General features: G+C 40.0%; 1 protein-coding gene across 9 annotated transcripts in view; it reads left to right on the plus strand.

Annotated features, from left to right (window-relative positions):
- Ccdc15 (coiled-coil domain containing 15) overlaps positions 1–10,390 on the plus strand; it is an 85,496-nt gene extending 75,106 nt beyond the window's left edge. For all 9 annotated transcript variants that reach the window (XM_075966351.1, XM_075966352.1, XM_075966350.1 and 6 more), the window contains one exon: positions 2,094–10,390. The gene's annotated coding sequence lies outside the window, so the exon portion shown is untranslated. The remainder of the gene's footprint in view (positions 1–2,093) is intronic.
- Positions 10,391–13,439: the final 3,049 nt, after the last annotated feature.

Consider the following 13,439-nt stretch of genomic DNA (forward strand, 5'->3'; position numbering starts at 1 on the left):
CAGATCCCCAGGGGCTGAAGTTAGAGATGTTGTCATGTGCCAAGGGAGTGCAGGTAATATTGAACCTGAGTCCTTTGAAAGAACAGCTAGTGTTTGTAGCTGCCAAGTCTTCTCTTCAGCCCTGATTTATTACAACTATATAATTGTTACTGCCAAAAAGTCAAACTCTAACTTTTTAATATTTTTTATGTGAAATAACTATGATTAAATTTTTTTTCTTTTTTCCAAGACAAGATTTCTCTGTAGCCCTGGCTGTCCTGGAACTCACTCATTCTGCAGACCAGGCTGTCCTTGAACTCAGAGATCCTCCTGCTTCTGCCCCCACCCCCAGTGCTGATGATTAAATTCCAAAAGATATACATGAGATCAAGGAGTAAAGTTCTGCTTCCTTTGTCTGTCTTTAAAAAAAAAAAATGCTGAATGACGTACCTAAAACAAAGGAAATAAATATTGCCATGGTTATTATAAATTTGTTATTTTTTCACATTATTTCTTGATGCAAAATTTTAAATGATTAAAATCAGCACTTAGTAGTCTGGAGAGATGACTCAGCAGTTAAGAACATTGACTGCCCTTCCAGAGGACCCAGGTTCGATTCCTGGCACCTACATGGCAGCTCACAATTGTCTGTGACGCCAATTTCAGGAAATACAATACCTTCACATAGACATGCATGCAGGCAAAACACCAGTACACATGAATTAAAAATGAATGAATTAATTCAAAAAACAGCACTTAGGCTATGTCACAAAAAAATAAATAAACAAAGGCCTTCACTTCTAGCCAGGCTATTGAAAAAGAGTCTAAGTTACATGAATGAGAAGATTAACAAGTTATTTAACTACATTGATTAATTGTCCAGTTCGATCAGAATCCTTGAAGTAAGTATATATTTTATTTGTTCTTAATGATTTATATTTTAATAGTTCTATTTAGATATGATTTCCTATAAATAGGCCACCAATTTAAAATACACAGCCCAGTGGCTTTTAGTCCATTCACAACCATTTTCAAAGAAGACTCCGTGATCTAGCAGCTCTGCTTCCACCCAGAAGTGTGAAAGCACTTCGCTCAGAACAGCCGTATGTGTGTGGATGAACGGAGGGTTAACAGTCTGTGCACACTTGCGGCAGAGGGTTCTCAGGCTTCAGAAAGGATTCCTGTCCCATGTTGCAACGCTGTGCTAAGTGAAATAAAGCAGTCACCAAAAGCAAGTATTACAGTGCTGTGCATGGGAGCTTCCGAAAGTAGTCAGGTTCTCAGAAATAGTAAAGTAGTACTTTGTGGAAGCTGGCGTTAAGAGGACGTGAGGCATTGTCATGTAAGGGTACAGAGTTTTAGTTTTCCTGGATGAAAATGCCCTAGAAGTCTGTTTCACAAAGTGTGAATATGCTTAATTGCTGAACTGTACACTTAAAATGTGTACAATGCTAAAGTTTAGTTTGTGTGATTTTTTTTAAGAATCTTTTTAAAGCCATTTTACTTTTAAATTTTAATTATTATTTATCAGGGGGTGAGTCCGAGGGCTATCAGATCACCTGAAACTGGAGTTGTGAGCTGTCTGATGTGGGTGCTGGGAATTGAACTCAGGTCTTTTGCAAGAACATTATGTTCTCTTAACCATTGAGTCATCTCCCCAGCTCCTAGTTGATGTGATTTTTTTTTTATTTATTTTTCTGTTTTTGTTTGCTTGGTTGGTTGGTTTGGTTTTCTGAGATAGGGTTTTTCTCTGTAGCTTTGGAGCCTGACCTGGAACTAGCTGTTGTAGATCAGGCTGGTTCCAAACTCACAGAGATCTACCTGCCTCTGCCTCCGGAGTGCTGGAATTAAAGGCATGCACTACCACCTCCCTGCAATGTGACTTTTTTAATATGTAATTTTTTAGCTTCAAAAACACTACAGCTAAAACATACAAAAATTGTGCTTAGGAAAAAAAATTGTGCTTAGGTACAGAGGGTTCTTGAACATGCATTGATTTGATGTTTCTTTGCTAACAATGAAGAATTCTGCAGTTTATCTAAAAACTAATGTATATCTACTTTGAAAAACTTAAAAAACCAAACACTTCTCATGCTAGCTTCTCTTTTTCACAGCTAAAAAATGTCAGCAGAATGCTGTGTCACATAGAAAAACAACAAGACGACCTGAAGCTACTGGGATCCACCCCTGTGTCAACAGATTTAGCCTCACAGTGCACACCTTGAGCTACAGCCCTTCCAAAAGGGGTCTTCCCCATGCGAAGCAAGGAGCATCAAGACTTTGTTTTTGTTTACTTTATAAACTACAGATATTTACAGTTTTCAACTCAGGGTCTTCAGCCGGTAACCATGATAATATCACCTCACAAACTGAAAGCAAAATGCCAGAAGCATCTTCAAAATGCCTTGTCATACCAAAAGCAAATTGCAGAGTAAGGAGAACACAAGAGTACCTTTTCATTTTAAAATGTTTGGAAACATGTACAAATTTGATACAGTTTCAGGAGTGCCAGACATATGTGTCCACTTTAAGTAAACTGAAGGCTAAGAGAAGCTGGGGGCAGTGACTGACCAGATTCTACATTAAACCCAATGAAGACAGTAAACACAACTCAGATAAGATGTTTGGATCATGGCTCTTTCCTCTATCATATTTGCAAGAAGACAGATAAACATTTTTTAGCTGAGCGTGGTGGTACATACCTCTAATCCCAGTACTATGGAGAGGCTGATGCAGAGGGATCAGGAGTTTGAGGCCAGCTGGTCTACATGAGACTGACTCAAAAAAATTAAGCCAAATAAAATAGTTGTTTTCCCTCCCTCCTCCTGCTGCCGCTCCTCATCTTGTTCTTTCCCCTTTATTCAACCATGAGACTGTCTTTGGTGTGTTCTGAGATCGTCCTTCTTGTATGCCTCCCTCTGCCTCACCACCTTACTACTTGCTGCATGGCTGCTTTCTCTGCTGCTTAAGCTGTTTGGCGTCTCACTCAGCTGTTGTTGTTTTTCTTTTGTTTTAACCACGTCTACATTAGAGATTCCAGGATTTGTGGCTTCGATCTTGGGTCTGAATTCTGAACAAAAGAAGTATTCAGACAATGATCTGTGGGCAGCAATAGTGGCCTTTTCCTTCGGGCCTCCTGCAAACTGGCCCACAGTCCTTCATTTCCCAAATGTAGCATGTTTCATCCAACTTTGCCGTTTCATCAGTTTGAAATTCTCCCCCAGGCATTGTCTCCATTTCTCAGAGCACTTAGGAAATCCTGCAATATTGAGAACATCTAGCTTTTCTTCTCTGCCTTTCTATATAAAGCGTGCATAAGCAGCCATAAGACCTTGAGCTCGTGAGGTTATGAAGTGCTGAGGATCGAACCCAGGACTCTGGGAGTGCTGAGCAAGCACTAGCAGCTTCACTACTTCCTCAGCCCAGAATTTTATTTATTATTTTTAATTAATTATTAGTTTGTGGTATGTGTGTGAGAGAGAGTGACAGACTGACTGTGGGTACTACCAGATATGTGTGGAGGTGAGAGGACAACTTGAGAAGTTGGTTTCCTCCTTCCACTGTGGGATCAAGGATGTAACTCAGATCGTCAGGCTGATCCACCAAGCATTTTTATCCACTGATCCATTTCTCCAGCCCCAGCCCAGAATGTTTTATATATTGGATCTTGTCATCTTAGAATCTTACTTCTTTTCAATTAGCCATTTGTTTCTTTTTCCTGTCTAAATAAAATGATTAGAACACCCTGCACAGCATTGTGCAGAACTGGCAAAGTGGACATCCTTGTCGTGTTTCTTACTTTAAGAGCAAAGTTATGATTTATCAGGTTTGATGATGTTCGTTCCCTTTTATTACTAACTTATTAAGGATTGTTATCCTGATATTGCTGGGTTTTCCCCATTGCTTTTTCTGCATCTATGATTATTATGTATTCTTTGGTTTTTTGTTTGTTTTTGTTTCCCTTCTCCTTTTTGTGTTTTAGGCAAGAGCCTTGCCATGTAGCCTACGTTGGCTTCAAACTTAGGTTTTTGCCTTATTTTTTTTAAAAAAAAATGGCTTTCTTGTATTAACACAAATTTGCTTTCCTAGGAGAAGTTGTATTGACTTCTGTTTCTTTGATTCTCACACAAATTTTTTGTTTAAGTTTGGTTTTCTGAAAACAGGTGAGTTGACTTGTCTGATTTCAAGTTAATAGAATGATATTAAAGTTGGGCCTTTGAATGTCATTAGAAAACTTCAAGACTTTCAATTTCAGTCTATAAATAAATGTTTCAAGATTGATATCTTAGCCAGTGTTCTGTTGCTATGAAGAGACACCATGACCACAGCAACTCTTTTTTTTATTTTATTTTTATTTTTCTTAATTGATATTTATTGAGCTCTACATTTTTCTCTGCTCCCCTCCCTGCTTCTCCCCTATCTCCTTCAACCCTCCCCCAAGGTCCCCATGCTCCCAATTTACTCAGGACATCTTGTCTTTTTCTACTTTCTACTTCCCATGTAGATTAGATCTATGTAAGTCTCTCTTAGTGTCTACATTGTTGTCTAAGTTCTCTGGGATTGTGGTTTGTAGGCTGGTTTTCTTTGCTTTATGATTAAAAACCACCTATGAGTGAGTACATGTGATAATTTTCTCTCTGTGTCTGGGTTACCTCACTCAAAATAATGTTTTCTAGCTCCATACATTTTCCTGCAAAATTCAAGCTGTCGTTATTTTTTTTCTGCTGTGTAGTACTCAACTGTGTAAATGTACCACATTTTCCTTATCCATTCTTTGATCGAGGGGCCTTTAGGTTGTTTCCAGGTTCTGGCTATGACAAGCAAAGCTGCTATGAACATAGTTGAGCACATGTCCTTGTGGCACGATTGAGCATCCTTTGGATATATACCCAAAAGTGGTATTACTGGGTCTTGAGGAAGGTTGTTTCCTAATTTTCTGAGAAATCGCCACACTGACATCCAAAGGGGTTGGTACCAGCTTGCATTCCCACCAGCAATGCAGAAGTGTTCCCTTTTCCCCACAATCTCCCCAGCATAAGTTGTCATCAGTATTTTTGATTTTGGCCATTCTTACAGGTGTAAGATGGAATCTCAGAGTTGTTTTGATTTGCATTTCTCTGATGACTAAGGATGTTGAACATTTCCTGAAGTGTCTTTCAGCCATTTTAGATTCCTCTGTTCAGAGTTCTCTGTTTAGGTCTGTATTCCATTTTATTTTTATTGGATTATGTGATCTTTTGGTGTCCAATTTTTTGAGTTCTTTGTATATTTTGGAGATCAGACTTGTCTGATGTGGGGTTAATGAAGATCTTTTTTCATTCTGTAGGCTGTCATTTTGTCTTGTTGACCATGTCCTTTGCTTTACAGAAGCTTTTCAGTTTCAGGAGGTCCCATTTATTAATTGTTTCTCTCAGTGTCTGTGCTCCTGGGGTTCTATTTAGGAAGTGGTTCCCTGTGCCAATGTGTTCAAGTGTATTTCCTACTTTCTCTTCTATAAGGTTCAGTGTGGCTGGCTTTATTCTGAGGTCTTTGATCCATTTTGACTTGAGTGCATGATAATAGATATGGGTCTATTTTCATTCTTCTACATGTTGATATCCAGTTATGCCAGCACCACTTGTTAAATATGCTTTCTTCTTTCTATTTGATATTTTTTGCTTCTTTATCAAAGATCAGGTGTTCGAAGATGAGTGGATTGATCTCCGGGTCTTCTATTCAGTTCCATTGGTTCTCCTGTCTGTTCTTATGCCAATACCAGGCTGTTTTCAGTACTGTACCTCTGTAGCAGAGTTTAAAGTCAGGGACTGTGATGCTTCCAGAAGTTCTTTTATTGTCCAGGATTGTTTTGGCTATCCTGAGTTTTTTGCTTTACGAATGAAGTTGAGTACCATTCTTTTGAGGTCTTTGAAGAATTTTGCTGGGATTTTGATGGGCATTGCATTGAATGCCCAATGGAGATTATTTTTGTTAAGAATGCCATTTTTACTATGTTAATTCTGCCTACCCAAGAGCATGGTAGATCTTTCCACTTCCTTTTGTCTTCCTCAATTTCTTTCTTCAAAGATTTAAAGTTCTTGTCATACAAGTCTTCCACTTGTTTGGTTAGAGTTACTCCGAGATATTTTATGATATTTGTGGCTGTCCACAGCAACTCTTCTAACAGAAAACGTTTCATTGGGGCAGGCTTCCAGTTTCAGAGGTTTAATCCATTATTGTCTCAGCTGGGAACATGGTGGCACACAGGTAGACATGATGCGAGGTGGTAGCTGAGAGTTCTACATCCGGATCCTCAGGTAGCAGGAAGAGAGAGCCACTGGGCTTGGATGTAGCATTTGAAACCCCAAAGCCCAACCCCGGTGACACACTTGCTCCAGTAAGGTCACACTTACTCCAACAAAGCCACACCTCCTAATAATGCCTGCTCCCTGTGACCAAGCATTCAAATCTATGAACCTATGGGGAACATTCTCATTCAAACCACCGCTTGCATTGCAATTTGGTCATATGTTAACGGTGGCCAATGGCTGTATCTTTGTGGAGCTACAGAACTCAGAGAAGTAGCATGTGTCCAAGGAGAAGCCTAAGTCTAACCTGTCACACTGGGCAGTGTGGTGAATTCTGTTTGAAGTGATACATTTGTTTTGGAGGGAAATCTGAAATCTAAGGTCGGTTTTTTTGTTCCAAATTTTGTGAGACTGTTGTCCTGGCTAGTTTTGTATCAGCTTGACACAAGCTGGAGTTACCAGAGAGAAGGGACCCTTAGTTGAGAAAATATCCCCATAAGATCTGAGTGTAGACAAGTCTTTGGGGGCATTTCCATAATTGGTGGTTGATGGGGGAGGGCCTAGCCTATTGTGTATGGGGCCACCCCTGGGCTGATAGTCCTGCCTTTTAGTAGAAAGCAGACTGAGCAAGCCATAAGGAGCACCTTCATGGTCTCTGTATTAGCTCCTGCCCTGCTTGAGTTCCTGTCCTGACTTTCTTTGATGATAAACTGTGTTATGGAAGCATTAGCTTCCATATAAATAAATAAACCCTTTCCTCCTGAACTTTCTTTTGGTCATAGTGTTTAATCACAGCAATAGAAACCCTAACTAAGACAAGTTTTTTAATTTAACAGGGTAAATTTTAATCACGTTTCTAGATAAACAGAGACCTTTAAAAGAGGCTGAGATAACAGGCAGATCATAAAGAGATGGATTATGGTTTGTGGGGCAGGAATAGGGTTTTGCAGTGAGGAAAACGACTAAACTTGGGCCCAAAATTTAAAGTAGGCTATGGTTGGGGAATGTACCTCAGTGTTTGCTTAGCATAGTTACAGCTGGGAGTTTGATAATAGTACAAAATTGAGTGAGTGAGTGAGTGAGTGAGTGAGTGAGTGAGTGAGTGAGTGGATAAATAGGGTAGATGGCAGGCATTTAAATTGGAAAAAAAACTAAGTGAACACAGGGAACTGAAGAGATGGCTCAATGATTAAGAACACTGCTTTTCCAGCAGAGCTGGGTGAAATTCCCAGCACCCACGTGGCAGCTCACAATCATCTGAAACTCCAGGACCAGTGATCTGACGCCCTCTTGAGGCCCAGACACTGCATGCATATGGTGCATAGACATGCATGCAGATGAAACACCCACATACATAAAAATAATTTTTAAAATAAGAGAATGAATACTGCTTGTATAATCCTCTTCATATTCTGTAAGTATTTTCTCATCATTTTTATTTGACAAGGCTTCTGTTTGCCTGAAAAAATAGACCAAAGGGAACTTCACCGGTTTCTACACACCTGATTGTATCTATGTAATCCTGCTGCTGTGATGGAGCTGTCTGTTTTCCCATCTTTTCCCAAGCTTTGACTAAAGTGAGTTTCCTCCTGTCGCCTTAAAGACATTGCCTCTGTACTTCTCCTTAGGTGGCTCCCACCATTAATCCCAGTACTCAGGAGGCAAAGGCAGGTGGATCTCAAGAGTTTGAGGCCAACCTGGCCTGCAGAATGAGTTCTAGGACATCCAGGACTACACAGAGAAACCCTGTTTTAAAAAACAAAACAAATTTTTCTAACAATTAAAATATTTCTATAGGTACACAAACCTGCTATAATTTGTTCCATATTGAAAACCAACCAACTTGCTGGATGGTGGTGGCACACACCTTTAAGAGACAGGATCTCTATGAGTTCAAGGCCAGCCTGGTCTACAGAGCTACAGAGCTAGTTCCAAGACAGCCAGGACTACACAAATTAACCCTGTTTCTAAAAACCAAGAATCAGCCAACTAAAAACCACCTCGACTTACCTGACAAGCCCTCTCAGTTGCTACTAAACTTTTTTGCTTCCATTTACAACAAAATACTGAGTTCCCTGAGCTTACTGCTGCTTCTCATGCTGTCTTGCTTACACGTTAGCAATCTGCCTTTGCCATTTTAGTGAAAATCTTCTTCAAATTGGGTGTGGTGATGCATGCTTGTTCTCCAAACATTAGGGAGGTGGAGACAGGGCTACCTAGCAAGGCTGTCTCTGAAAAGAAATTCTTTTCAAAGTCACCAGTGGGTTCCAATTTGCAAAATTCATCGTCATTTTCAAACTTCGTCCTAATTATCAACAGAATTTAATATAAGTGATCCATCGTTTTTTAAAGTGCCTTTTCAACTTCTTAGTGTCTTCCATGTTTATCTCCATCTCCTCCCATGCTTACATTGGGCATCCCACGATCAGTCCTTGTTTTCTGTCTTTCCTCCCCCTTGCTCCTTTGAGCTTTCTCCGGTGACTTCAAATGTCATCTTTATATGGACAATTTTGAAATTTATTTCTCTGACTCCTGACCTCATCTCTAAACTTCAAATTCCTAAGTTTGGCTGCATCAGTGACATTTCTATATGCTTGGTTTCCCACAGATTCACTCTTTTTATACTGTCCCCACTATGAGTTAATGACAGTTCTGCCCCCAAACCTTGTAGAAATCGTTGACTCTTCTCTATTCCTCTCATCCTTTCTCACTCCACTGGCAATGATGCCATGTGTATACCTTCAGAGTTTATCTGTCATTCTCCTTATTCCACTCCTTGATGTGTTCCAAACTATCTTGTGGATTAGTTGCTACTCTTCTAAGTGGTTTCCCAGTTTTGTTTTGTTTTGTGTTGTTGGAGATGAGTATTCTGTAATCCATGCTGGCCTTAAACTCTCTAGCCAAGAATGAATGACCTTGAATTTCTGATCCTCCTACCTAGGTTTACAGTGTCCACTACTATACTTAGCATTACAGGTAGCACACCTAAAGCCTGTCTTCCCTCCACCTCCTAAAAGGCATGTGCACACACACACTCACAGTAGCCAATCCATTGTAAACAAATAAACAATAAATGTGTCTTACTGTATGCTTATTCATCTCAGTAAATGCCATGTTTGTCTAACTTATTTTCACCAAACACTACGTAGTCACTCTCTACTCTTTCTTATGCAAGCTGTGTGTGGTCTTCATTAGTTTTCCCTTACAATATACTCAGAATACAACTGTTTTACAGTACTTGCCCCATCACAGTAACACTGGTCCAAGTCATTGTGTTTCACCAGAGTTTCTACAGTAGCCTCCTCCTTGGTTTTCTTGCTTCTGTATGTGTGCAACTCATACATTGTTCTTAATACAGTAAACAGAGCAGGCCATTCAAAATTAAAAAGGTCACTCATGCCACTCCTTTGTCGACTGATTTTGCACAGAAAAGACTTGGAGTCCTTAGAGTGCTGTGTACGGCCCTACAGAATGTGATCCCAGTTATATGTGAGATTTCTCCTGACTGTTTCCTCTGTGTTTACTCTGCTCAGCCGCGCCGACCTTGTGCTTCCTTGGGCAGTCCAAGAATACTTTGGTTTCAAGGCCTTTTCATCTGCTGTCCTATGCCTTCTTCCTATGATAATATTTGGCTTTCCACCTTCACCTTTGTTCAAATGCCGTTTATCATGAGGCCTCCCTGATGAACTGTTTAAACTACCCTTCCACTCACACCTTACACCAAGGCTCCATATTCTCTTTTTTTAAATGTTTCTTTCATGGTACTTAAGAGCTGTATCACACACTGTTCATTCCCCCCCCCCCACTGGATTATATACTTCTTAAAGGAACTTTGTTTTTGTTTTATTGTTTTTGGTTTGTTTTTCTTTTTGTTTTTGGTTTGTTTGGCGACAGGGTTTCTCTGTGTAACAGTCCTAGCTGTCCTGAAGCTTGATCTGTAGACCAGACTGGCCTCAAACTCACAGAAATCCGCCTGCCTCTGCCTCTTGAGTGCTGGGATTAAAGGTGTGAGCTACCATTGCCCAGCTGTTTGTATTTGTTAAACTCTATTATATCTCCAATGTTATAGCTGCGCCTAATACTTAATGGGCTTTATGTCAATATTTATTAAATAACTGAAAAACTTGTCCCCTTTGTTTCTGTGTTCTGTTTCATTGTTTTCAGTGGAATGATAATTACATTTAGCTGTGCATAAATGGAGCCGGTACTGAAGTATAAGTGTTTTAAGTAAACATTTAAACACAGCTCAGGTCCTTCAAGCATCTGGACTCTGGGCCTGCATAGCAGAGCTGCCTCCCCTCTGGACCCTTAAGGATGACATGATGCCCTCACCCAGTAGTCAGTACATTGGGTTCCCATAGTTGAATGTGATCATAGTGGCTTTCCCTGTCCTCTCTCTGTAGACAGTCTGGCTAGAACAAAGACAGTTGGAATTTATTAATGGTAGTTCTTCGTGATTAATAGTTTTCCGTAATGTACTGTTTCCTCAGAAAAGACACTAGAGCTCACATTTTGCCTTGTTTCACATTGCCTTGTTGCTGCTGTAATTTAGGGCAAATAATCTCTCTGGACAGTCATTTTTGATAAATAAATGGAGTATACAACATGGTTTCCAGCATAGCTCTAATACAGTATGCATGTGTTATGTTTTTCCTTTGGGCCTAACTCAAATTGTGTAGTTCATTTGCTCTTCTTGCTGAGTATAGACTACTGGTAGATGTGACTTGTCAGAGATAAGGGTGCAGCAAGGTCTCCGCACTGCCCACTGATCATGTCGAGTGGACCAGGAAGGCAGAACAGAGGCTCTTAGAGTAAAGGCATGGATTCAGCCAGAGGAGCACAAGCCATGACTCAGCTTCAGCTCTTACCAAGAGACAGCCTTCGTTATGTGCCGACAACCATGCCAAGAGCTGGAACTCTGTGGTAGTGGCAAGTTTGGGAATGAGCGCTAACGGAGGATGTCTGTACCTGTCTGCTTGTGATAACAACCATCAGAAATATGTGTGACACATTTTCCTAGCCAGTTCAACCTGAGTAAGCTTGTTCCAGGTGCTTAAGTTTAGGAAATATCTATGTTCTTTTCCTTGTATTGTTGCAGTTATTACTTAATTATCCAGGCCTCACCCTTACCTTTTTAGACCTTTTATGGTGGGCAGGAATAGGATAGTCAGCAGCTTTATTGACCACCCACTGTAAGCAGAGACTAGAAACTGCTTCTGTTTGTAACCACTTAAGCTAGTAAAAGGAAGAGAGCAGGTGTGACTTTTCTGTATTTGCTTATTTATATTCCATTTTTAGAAGCAAACTGTGTCTTCTAGTTGATCTTCTACATGTCACGATCACTTTGTGCCTGATTTTAGGTATTTTCTGGTTTCTCAGACAAAAAGACACTTGTGAGATAATGGTCACTTGTCATCTTCTGATCTGGATGCCGATACTGTGTAGAAAAGCTTTGAGTACTCACAGTAAATAGGAACAAGCTGCACCACGAGGAAGCAGATACCTAGAACTTAGGTCATTCTGCAGGAAAAGCAAACTAGTGCCTTACAACCTGGATTTAAAGGATTATAAAGATGAGCACCAAAAAGAACGTGTAAACCTCATTTGGATGCTGAGAGGAGAAACTCTGAAAAAGGTAAGTTAGAAGTGTTCAAGAAGTTGTAGAGTCTTAGTTACTCGTTTTGCGAGAGGCAGTGATAGGTCCTGAAATGTAGCTCAGTGCTGAAGCACCACCTAGGTGTGCCCAAGGCCCTGGCTTCAGTCCTCAGCACCACAATCCCCAAAGAAGAAGAAGCCAGCAGTGAAAAAGAAACTATCTGTGTGGGCATGGATGCTGAGGTAGATATGAGTGAAATGAAATTGTGCCTTGAAATTCATCTCAATTTAACAAAATAGAACAAAAAAATTCAAGAAAGTGTTACCAAAAGCTTGATAGTACTGGTTCCTAGTGGCAGGCTTGTGAGAAACATTACTCTCTCCACTGGATTTTGTGTTTGAGTTGGGTTTTTCTTTATTGTTTTGTTTTTTTTTCTGTTTTTTTTTTTTTGAGTGATTTATAGCAGAAGTCTTAAGCCTGAAATAGTTAACATAACTGTATCTTTCCCCCTTCTCCCATCTAAGGAGGTGGGAAGGAGAAAGTGCTGTCCCACGGTTTTGGAACTTCTGACACAGGCATTTACAGATGGTGACCAGAGCCCAGAGGTTACAGACTAACTAGAAATTAGGTTCATGCTGGTGATTGGGTCAATATGGATGTTCCCTAAAATAGCTCACACAATGAGTAATCAAGAGAAACAGCTCATCGCCTAGTTTTACAGACTGTATCTGTGAATTTCCAGCCCAATAAAAGTTGAGAAATCAAGGATGAAAAGCCATAGAGATCGTTAGGGTAGAAATGATGAGAAGGACAAAATGGTAATTAAGGGAACGAATATTCATGCTATTCAATTCAAAAATTACTATCTTCGCTCTGAATAAAATCTCTAGACAATGAGAATTTGTCCTTTGGTGTCAAAAGGACATGTAATTCTCCAAATGATTTTAGTCTAGAAACACCTCACTGTTTTTAAAATGTAAGCCATTAGCTTGCTTTAGAAATAGAATCAGTTTTCCTGTAAAGTGACCCAGGTATGAGATTCAGCTTCCTTATGGTATATGGCATGTTTCAATTTTCCATAGATTGTTACTCAAGGATTTTTCTCCTTCCATGTCAGAATTGTCCTTTGATATTTTTTTTAAAGATTTACTCATTTATTATATATACAACATTCTGCCTCCGTGTATGCCCACACAGCGGAAGAGGGCGCTAGATCTCATTACAGATGGTTGTGAGCCACCATATGGTTGCTGGGAATTGAACTCAGGACCTCTGGAAGAGCAGCCGGTGCTCTTAACTACTGAGCCATCTCTCCAGCCCCATCCTTTGATATTTTTAAGCTCTTTCTTGCTTTGTCTTCAGAGTTTCTACTCCTGTGGGATAATTGTTAAGTTTGTGATCATGTTTCAAATCTCAGTCCTACCAAACGTCCACTGAGTGACCTTGAGTCAGTTACTGAAGCTATCTTGAGCTTTAGATGGGAAAAACAGAACTTCGTAGAATTCTGAGAATTCAGCGAGAGCATACACATATTCAGTGACTAGCCTGGTGCCTAACACACAGTAAATACATGAATATTT

This window comes from Microtus pennsylvanicus, chromosome 3 (assembly GCF_037038515.1).
Source record: "Microtus pennsylvanicus isolate mMicPen1 chromosome 3, mMicPen1.hap1, whole genome shotgun sequence".
Classification (NCBI taxonomy): Eukaryota; Metazoa; Chordata; class Mammalia; order Rodentia; family Cricetidae; genus Microtus; species Microtus pennsylvanicus.